The following is a 9195-nucleotide window of genomic DNA, read 5'->3' on the forward strand; positions in this document are numbered from 1 at the left end:
CTTGGTTGACAGAAATAATTGAGTGGTGATTAACGATAGATACCGTCTATCATATTATCTCTGAGGAACAGAGATAACGGGGAATAACTTCCAAATGTTCTGGAAGGATTGCTCCCTGCTGTGGGAGAGAGCCTCTGCCAGTCAGTGTTGATGATAGAGGGTTAGATCAGGGGTCAGCAAGGCTTAACGGGCATGGGCTGGAACACTCCCGCAGAGATCCTCTGTGGGCCGGACCGATGCAGCGCGACGCCAAAAACTGCATCTGCACATGTTCGCGGCGCCGGAAATCGCTTCTGCGCATGCCCAGATACAGAAAATTGTGCCTGCACAGAAGCAATTTCCGGCATCTGGGCATGTGCAGAAGCGATTTCCGGTGCCGCAAACATGCGCAGAAGTGATTTCCGGAGCCACGGAAGAGAGTCCCCGTGCTGCACTGCACCGGTTTAGTGCAGTGCGTGGGGACTCACCAAGTGGGCAGCTTGGTTCGGGGGTGGCTCATGGGCTGGTTAAGCTTCTGGCCCATGGGTCTTAGGCTGCCTACCTCTGGGACAGATTAACAGAAAGACTGTCTTAGTAGAAGGCAGCTTCCTGAGTTTCCTAATTAGGAAGGATCACTCCACCTCCCTTTGTTTATTTGGAGCATATTTTCCAGGTGCAGTTCTATGTATATTTAGTTACTCAGGTGAAAGTCCCACTCCCCTCAGTGGGGCTTACCTTCAGGTAAGAGTGTACAGGATTGCAGTCTTCAAGCAATCAGGAGAGGGAAGTAATAAAGAAACAGTACCAGTTTGGGTACAGGCAAACTGTGAAGCTAAATGCATGCTTCAGATATATTATTGCGGTAAAAGAGCTGCCAAAGGCAGACCATATGCTGAAGGCAGCCTAGTTAGCTGAAGAGCTGTCAACAGCGATTAAATTCTGATTTTTAATAAGTGCAGGCAACAGAAAATTTACTGCAGAACCTTCTATTTATGGAACCTTTCAAATTCTAGCAACAAAGGATGGAACAGTTGTGAATTCAGGGAAGCTGGAATGTTAATGAGAAATTAGCATAACAGAGGACGGATACAGGTCAGAAAGCTCCGGAAAGGAACTGCTTGTCCTTTTTAATTATCCTATTTACAATTTGTTTAACTGATTTAAGAAAGACTTGCATGGAAACATAGCCTAAGATACGGTAGGTTTTATTTCCTGCCTCTGGTACACAGAGGCATAATATTAAGGCTACAATCTTATATGTGCTTACCTGGGAATAAGCTCTTGTAGACCCCTCACCTCACAACAACTTACCAACAACAGCTGGGTGTATGTTGGATAATTAATGGCATCAGATCAGGCATGGGAAATGAATTTAACCCCTTCCTCTCCTGCTACAGTCCTTGGATGAAATCTCTGTGCTCAAGTGCTCTCAATGACCTTGACATCTCTCACACCTAGGGATGTGGTGGAGCAGGGACAACGTTCTGACACTTATTTCTCAGCAGGGTCAGTGTTGCTCTTCGCCAATCCTATATGCCATTGCTATATGCAATGCCAAATAAATAAGCTTTTCTAGTAGAGAGAATAATAAGCTAAGCAGAGGAATTAAGCATGGCTAAGCACCAGAGTGACTCTTAACTTGAAAAATTCAAACCAACCAAAACCAATCAAGATGTCACAAAACAGTAAGCAAGGGTTTGGGTCTACTTGGGTCTACTCCAGCAAAGGGTTTGGGTCTACTTGGGTCTACTCCAGCAAAGTGTGATGTGGGAGTGAGAAAAAGGCTGCAAAACTAAGTGCACTTACTAGGAAGTAAATCTGATTGGGCGGGCCTATAAGAAAATATGCATAAATTTAGTTTGCTTAAATGGAGTTATTTTGGATATGATTGCCAATGTGTCTTTAACAGCTGTGTGGTAAGAAGAACTTCAGTTGATGATGCTCATCCTGCTACTTTATAGAATCATAGAATTCTAGAGTTGGAAGGGACCCCAAGGGTCATCTAGTCCAACCTCTGCAATGCAGATGGCCACCCAGCCTCTGCTAAAAGAATCTCCCAGAAAAGAGAGCCCATCACCTCCTGAGAGAGTCTGGTCCACTGTCAAACAGCTCTCACTGTCAGAATGTTTTTTCTTGATGTTTAATTAGAATCTCCTCTCTCGGAACTTGACGCCATTGGATCGGGTCCTGGCCTCCAGAGCAGGAAAAACAAGATTGCTCCATTTTCCATGTTACAGCCCTTGAGATATTGGAAGACGGCTTTCATATTGCTCATCAGTCTCCTTTTATCCTGGCTAGACATACCCAACTCCCTCACAGGGCTTGGTTTCCAAACCCTTGATCATCTTGCACACGTTTCAGCTTGTCAACCAACTTCTTAAATTGTGGTGCCCAGAACTGTACTCGGGACTCTAGGTGTGGTCCCTGACCAAGGCAGAATAGAGTGGGACTATTACTTCCCTTGATCAGGATGCTAGCCTTGATGCAGCCTAGAATAGCATTAGCTTTTTTTGCTGCTGCATCACATTGTTGACTCCTGTTCAGCTTGTGGTCTACTAAGACTCCTGGTTCCTTTTCACATGTACTGCTGTTCGAGAACAGCAGCTGGGAAGAGAAGAGTTCAGGGACATTTTTTCAAAACAGTTTTATAAGTTGTGTGTCTTTGTTTCTCAATTTGATCTTTTTGCATTGTTTTGTATGTTTTGTGGTATTTTATGCATTGTGGTTTGCTGTTATTTTTATTGACTATAAATTGGTAATTATTGTGGTTGATAAGTGTGAACTGTTGATATTTAATTTTACTGTTTACTATTAGGCTGGATCTAGACACAACAAAGAAGCATTTCAGTTAAACGCGTTGTAAACTCATACAACGAAATCCAGTTGTGTCAGGGGCTGGTCTGAATCAGAAGATGGGGGAATGCAATCGCAGGAACATCAGCTTCTAACAGAAGAGGAGGGGGAATCTTCAACACCCCCACCCCACCCCATTTTCAGAGTCTCATGAAGCAGAGAGACAGGCAGATTCGAGAATGCACAGCTGAGACAGGAACTGCCCAGCTTTGAGATAGTAGCTAAGCAACAGGAAGGAGGGAGGCAGCTGGGCGATACATCAGTGGGGGGGGGGGGGAGCTAGGTGGCATGAGTGTGTCAGAGAACAAAAGAGATGCAGGGCAGGGGGGACATCCTGTTGGAAGACTAAGAAAGATTCCAGCATAGTCATTTTTTTCCAATTTTTTGGAAACAAAAAAGCTTCAGGTGAAAATGTTATCTCCCTGCAAGGAGTCCCCTGCCAGAGGCTATCTTCAGGTTCTGCCTATGAACCCCACAGGGTGGGGGCAAAATCCCTGCATCAGTCCCCTTCTCCTATGGGTAGGCATAGCAGTCCTGGGCACAGGAGACAAGCACCCCAGAGGGGAAGCCCACTGAAAGATCTTACATATAGGTGAAAACAGCCTGGGGCCTGGGTGGAAATGGGCCTGTGAAGCAGCAGATGTGAAATAAAACTGTCCCTCCAGCATCCCAGATGTGAATCTCTGCCTTCTTGGACTGTGCTGTCAGGTGTGGGCCCATGGAAGACAGAGAACCTTTGAGGTTCCCTTCCCCTGACATTAATGCACAGGGGTATGTTAAAAGATCAAGATTGGAACCGTGATTGTGTGGAGCTGGCAATGAACTCTTGGCATTCTAATAACTCTTTAAGACGTGGTAAAGGTTGAAAGGATAAACTTCAGCAATGCACAGATTACATTGGAAGGTAACCCTTCCCTAAACTTCATTTCAGTATGGAGGTCTCCTTACCCCACTCCTCATGCTATTGAGAGATGGCCTGGGTATGTCGCCAATGGCCACCCTGTTGAGTGCTATCCAGGGGTGCCATATGTCCGGTTTTCCCCAGACCTGTATGAGATTCAAAGGGTGAAATCACCATCTGGGGAAATTTTTTAAAAATCAGCAAAATGCCTGAGGTTTTGCAAACAGAACCAGGAAGAGTATGTGTGTGTGTGTGTGTGTGTGTGTGTGTGTGTGTGCGTGTGTATCACTCTTTCCTTTTCCCCATATCTATGGACCAGGAAGTGTGCATGCAAAGATCCCTCTTCACCCTTTCCTCTCTCTATGGTGTGCCCCCATGGTGCCTGCTGGGATGGGGCAAATCAGCTGATGAATGGCTCTCCTGCCAGGTTGGGGAAAGCCCCCCCCCCCCCCCCCGGTTTCATTTCACTACTTTTGGCCATTGGATGATTTTAAGGTAGAGGAAAGGCAGGAGGTCTGGCTGGTGAGTTGCATCTGGGGCAGGAAAAGATTCTGCAGCTGTTTTGGAGGCGGTGCCTCAGGATGAGTGGTGGGAAATCCTTCCCCCGCCTGTTTAGAACAAGTCTCTCTCTCCCCCCTTAATTAACCCCCCCTACAGTGAAGTTTTGCAGAGTCTGCCTGCTCTTCACCTTTCACTCCTCTTCCCAAGGTGTGAAGGTGGCTTCTACACCCTGTTGCTTCTGCGGGGAGAGCTCATGCCTCCCTCAGCGGCTGGATTTGACAGGTCCTACAGTTTGCAAGCGAGGATCAGGCTGCTAGTACACTTAGCAGTCTGGCCGAGAGAGGACCTCTGAGCATGTACAGACGTTCTACCACCCCAAAAGAGCTACAGTGCCCATAAACATGTGCAGAGAGAGTTTAAGAACACAGGTAATGTATGTGGGCCTTTAAACAATTGTAAACGCTTACGCGGGTGGCGTTAGGGTCTAAACCACAGAGCCTAGGACTTGCCGATCAGAAGGTCGGCGGTTCGAATCCCCGCAATGACGGGGTAAGCTCCCGTTGCTCTGTCCCAGCTCCTGCCAACCTAGCAGTTTGGAAGCGCGTCAGAGTGCAAGTAGATAAATAGGTACCTCTCCGGCGGGAAGGTAAACGGCATTTCCGTGCGCTGCTCTGGTTCGCCAGAAGCGGCTTAGTCATGCTGGCCACATGACCCGGAAGCTGTACGCCGGATCCCTCGGCCTATAGAGCGAGATGAGCGCCACAACCCCAGAGTCGGCCACGACTGGACCTAATGGTCAGGGGTCCCTTTACCTTTACAGTTTGCAAAAAGAAGAAAAGTGGCTTTACTTGGTTTTTTTCTTGGAAAAAGGGCAACCCTGAGCAGAAGGGTGTTGTTCTTTTTCAAAGTTTTTTTAAAAAGCATTTTAACCCCCCCCTCCTTTCTCTCCTTCATCATCTCACTTTCAATTATTGTGCTGCTGTTATTGGTACCTGCATGTTGCTGATCTTTCGGGTTCTGGCGGATCAGGGCTTGATACCCCAACTGGCAGGAAGAAGCGTTTTTAAGGGGGAGACATCAAGGAGTGCAAGTAGGATAGTGATGAATAGTTTGGCTACATATAAAGACCTCCAGCCACGTGGCTAAGGTGAAATAACCGTGAAATAACAGGCCGTGCTCTTTCACGGGTGTCTGTCTGTGCATGAGCTTTCCTGTTTTGCTCTTCAAAATATGGCTGCTATCCTCATGCACCCCCAAAGAGCAACTCGCCTTCGCTTCAGGTGGAGGCCCAGCACTGTTGCAGAGCAAGTGTGGGATGGGTAAAAGAGAGGAGAAAATAGGAGTGGGGGCTCAGACTCCGATAACAGACGAGGAGGGAAAAGAGCCCGTGTGAGCAGAGAAACAACCTGCTCTTATTATTTAACTGTGGTGCCTGTACTGCACGGGGTTGGACTAGATGGCCCTTGGAGATCACTTCCAAATCTTCAATTCTCTGTTTCTATGAAGTGCATAAAAAAGGGGTGTTAACACGGAGCTATTTGAATTCCAGTACTACTCTCTAGGCACAAGATAATGCTTACTGAACTTAACATGACATTTTTGGTTAACCTTTTCTCGTTAAATTGATTTCTAGCTGTTAATAGTTTGCACCTAGTGCAACTTCACCTGGCTCCGCTGCTGCTAATTCCACCCTGCTCTTGTATTCTGCCTTCTGCTATCCTGTTATTTGCTGCCAATTTCATGCTGCTGCGGACCTGGCGCTGTTGCTCTGTGATGGTGGTCTTGACAGGGTGCTCTCCTCCAGACTGTCATTTTGTGTGTGGGAGGGATTCAGAGACATACTGCGAGTGTGCCATTTAAGTGGATGAAAGCACTCTGCCGCCCTAGTGCAACAAATCTAATTTTAAAAAATCCCAAGATTTTTTGCAGTTCAGAAAGTGATGGTAAATGCTCTGAAAAGTGCAGGATGGCTAATGGGGAAATGAATAAGCCCTGCCCAAGCAAATCAAGATGAATGCTCATTGTTCTTGGAAATTTAGCAGAAGAAATGCTCCGTAAAGCCTGGGCACAGCCTAGTCCAGTTGTTCTCAAAGGGTTTGGCAGGAGAGGAAGGCAAGTGTGGTGGGGAGATTCAAGGGCAATCAATATATTTTGGGAATGATCCATGTTCTTCTGTCACTGCCTTGTTTTATACTTTCTGGATGTCCAGTGATCACATTATAAAGTAGTTGTCTTCTTCTATAAATCAAGCGCTGCTAGTTGTTGTCACTTTTTGTTTTCCAATGTATTTCTTACCAGTAAAAATATTGATGTGGCACAAGGAAATTTTTATTCTGAAAATGTGGCTCAGAGAAAAAGGTTTGAGAACCACCTCATGAGCTTTTGTGTGAGTAAATCAGGATGAATGATTAACAGATTGTCAGGAGCTTTCATGTCACTTTGATCCCACTGAACTGAGCTTGTGAAGTATGTTGCAGTTGAGCTTGAATGAATTATTTTACTCCTCAAATGTCTTTTCTTTCAACTGATCTTGCTCTGTCCACTGGATCTTTTAAAAAACAAACAAACAATTAAGAGTCTTACTCTTTTGTTTTCTTTTCCTAATGGGTACTGTTAGCCATACCCATAGGCTTAAGTCCACTGATTACAATTCTAATTATAACATAGTAAATATTACCCATTGATTCTGAGAGTATGGATTCAAGCCCATTGACCAGCAAAATTATTTTGATATGTTTTTATTTTGATACATGTCAAAAAGGGAGAAAAAGATATGGAAGAACTGGAAGAGGATGGATGTTTGTCAGCAGAACGGGTAAGAGCTATATTTTCAAATGTTAAAACTATGAAAACTATGAAAAATATATTAAAAAGCTAAAACCAAGTGAGGAAATATTGGAGAAAAATAAGAAGTTTTAAAATTCAGTTCATTAATGGAACTTGTGAATTTTGTTAATAATATTTTATAGAAGGTGGTTGTTTTACTGACAATTTGTTAATTGTTATTCTGAGGTTGGACTAGATGACTCTTGGGGTCCCTTCCAACTCTACAAATCTATATTCTAATTCTTTTAAGTGATTTATGTTTTAATTGCAATGTTCTAGTATGTTAGTTATGTATTGTTCATAAGCAGCTTTATGACTGAATGAAAAGCATTGAAATACGGTATAATGATTATTTCAAACTTCTTGCTCCCTATATTTTGCAATCCCCCCCCCCAATTCTCACCAGTTCAGAATTCCCCTCAAGTCTATAGAAGAAATGCAAGATCTCTGAAAATTTCCATTGCGTTGCACAACTGGTGACTAAGAAGTGTGGTGGTTTTGTACACAACTGTCAGTTTTCATTTTTTTAAAGTTCCAATCGTAACCATAATCACAAGAAATTAATTTTATTGGTTTCAAATTATACAGACTGACATGATTATAATCACTGATATTTTATGCTACCTGCCCATTACACCTTACAAGGATTCACAAGCACTGCAATAGTTTTTTAAAACAAAGTAAGGCTTTAATTTTGTGCCCATGTGCTTGACAGAAAGTCCACTGAATGCAGTGGATATTTATTTCTGAGCAAATATGCATAGAATTGGGCTGCACATTCAACTTACTAGTCAAATAAATCAAAGTGATAGAAAACTTTTTTTAAAATGTACTTGATTGTGTATCTACTCTACAGGATATGAAATTCTGTTCTGGGACACTATTGTTGTTTTTCTGTGTTGGTTGATTGAATCTCCCTTTGGCTCAGGCTTTTAAGTGCATCTTACCTTTTATAAAGCACTTCAGGGCCATCTTCCTTGTAATTTCCTCTTCTTTGAAATCAGATCCCACTCATCTTCATTCCTTAATAACTACTAAGGTGATGGCCATCTGTTTACACAGTTATTTCCCTTGCACTTACGTTTTCAGTCTTTGTAGTCCACAACTATGTCATTTCATTTACATACATGAATGCTATGTTCTTCTCTGCTCAGGGCAAAACAAAATGTTACAGAGAGCATATCTACAAAGCCATTCCAAATTTTGTAAAGATAGAAATACTGGTTAGTAGTGCACTGGCCACAACAGTAGGCTTTTATCTGTACCTTTAGAAAGCAGCGGAATTTCTTAAGAGCTGTTCTGTGTCTTTCCAGTTTGGCTTGTTATTTGGGACCAGATTAGATCAATTAAAAACAAAGCTTATTCCCCTTTTCTATACAGTCATACCTTGGATCTCAAATGCCTTGGCTCCCAAACGATCAAAACCTGGAAGTGAGTGTTCTGTTTTTCGAACGATTTTCAGAAGCCAAAAGTCAAGCACTTCCTGCAGCCAATCAGAAGCTTTGGAGGTCGAATGGACCTCTGGAACAGATTCCGTTTGACTTCCGAGGTATGACAGTAATGGGGAATCTAAAAATGGCTGTAGCTCCATCCACATTTTTACAAAATTGAATGAAATTGGCAGGCATGCAGTCGCCTCTTTTAAGGGACTAAAACATGACAAATTTTGGAATGAGAACTAGTGTGAATCTGCCACAAGGGATTACCATTCAACAAGTTTTCGGGGATAAAAGCCTCTTTTCTCATTGACTTGAATAGGGAAAGGGGTGAAGGAGAAATAGAATAGGCCCCCCCATTGTTTGTTTGTTTGTTTGTTTGAGCCTGCGCTTTTCCTGACCGGGATTCCAGGCAGCTTACAGAAAAACTAAGAACAGTAAAAAACATGGAAAAATAATAATTAAAAAACAATCACACACACACTCTCACTCCTTATGTATGTATAAATCTATTTAAAACATACAGATAATTACAATAGAAACAGCATGGGACCAGCCCTTTCATTAAAAGCAGTTGGTTCCCAAAAGCCTGTTGGAACAAGAAAGTCTTCACTTGCCGACTGAAAGGCAACAAGGAGGGAGCCAGTCTAACTTCTCTAGAAAAGGTGTTTCAAAGTTAGGAGCAGTCCCCACCCAGAA

The 9195-nt window shown here is 43.5% G+C and overlaps 1 long non-coding RNA gene across 2 annotated transcripts; it reads left to right on the forward strand.

Moving 5' to 3' along the window:
* Positions 1 to 719: 719 nt before the first annotated feature.
* LOC308484874 lies at positions 720 to 7878 on the forward strand. Of its 2 annotated transcripts, none has more exons than XR_013990145.1 (3): positions 720 to 1177; positions 6996 to 7049; positions 7467 to 7878. It is a non-coding gene; the product is annotated as an uncharacterized lncRNA (long non-coding RNA). The 2 variants fall into 2 exon arrangements; XR_013990146.1 differs by having other exon boundaries at positions 7472 to 7878.
* The last annotated feature ends 1317 nt before the right edge of the window (positions 7879 to 9195 follow it).

The sequence above is a fragment of the Podarcis pityusensis genome, assembly GCF_964106645.2.
Source record: "Podarcis pityusensis genome assembly, chromosome: 1".
Lineage (NCBI taxonomy): Eukaryota > Metazoa > Chordata > Lepidosauria > Squamata > Lacertidae > Podarcis > Podarcis pityusensis.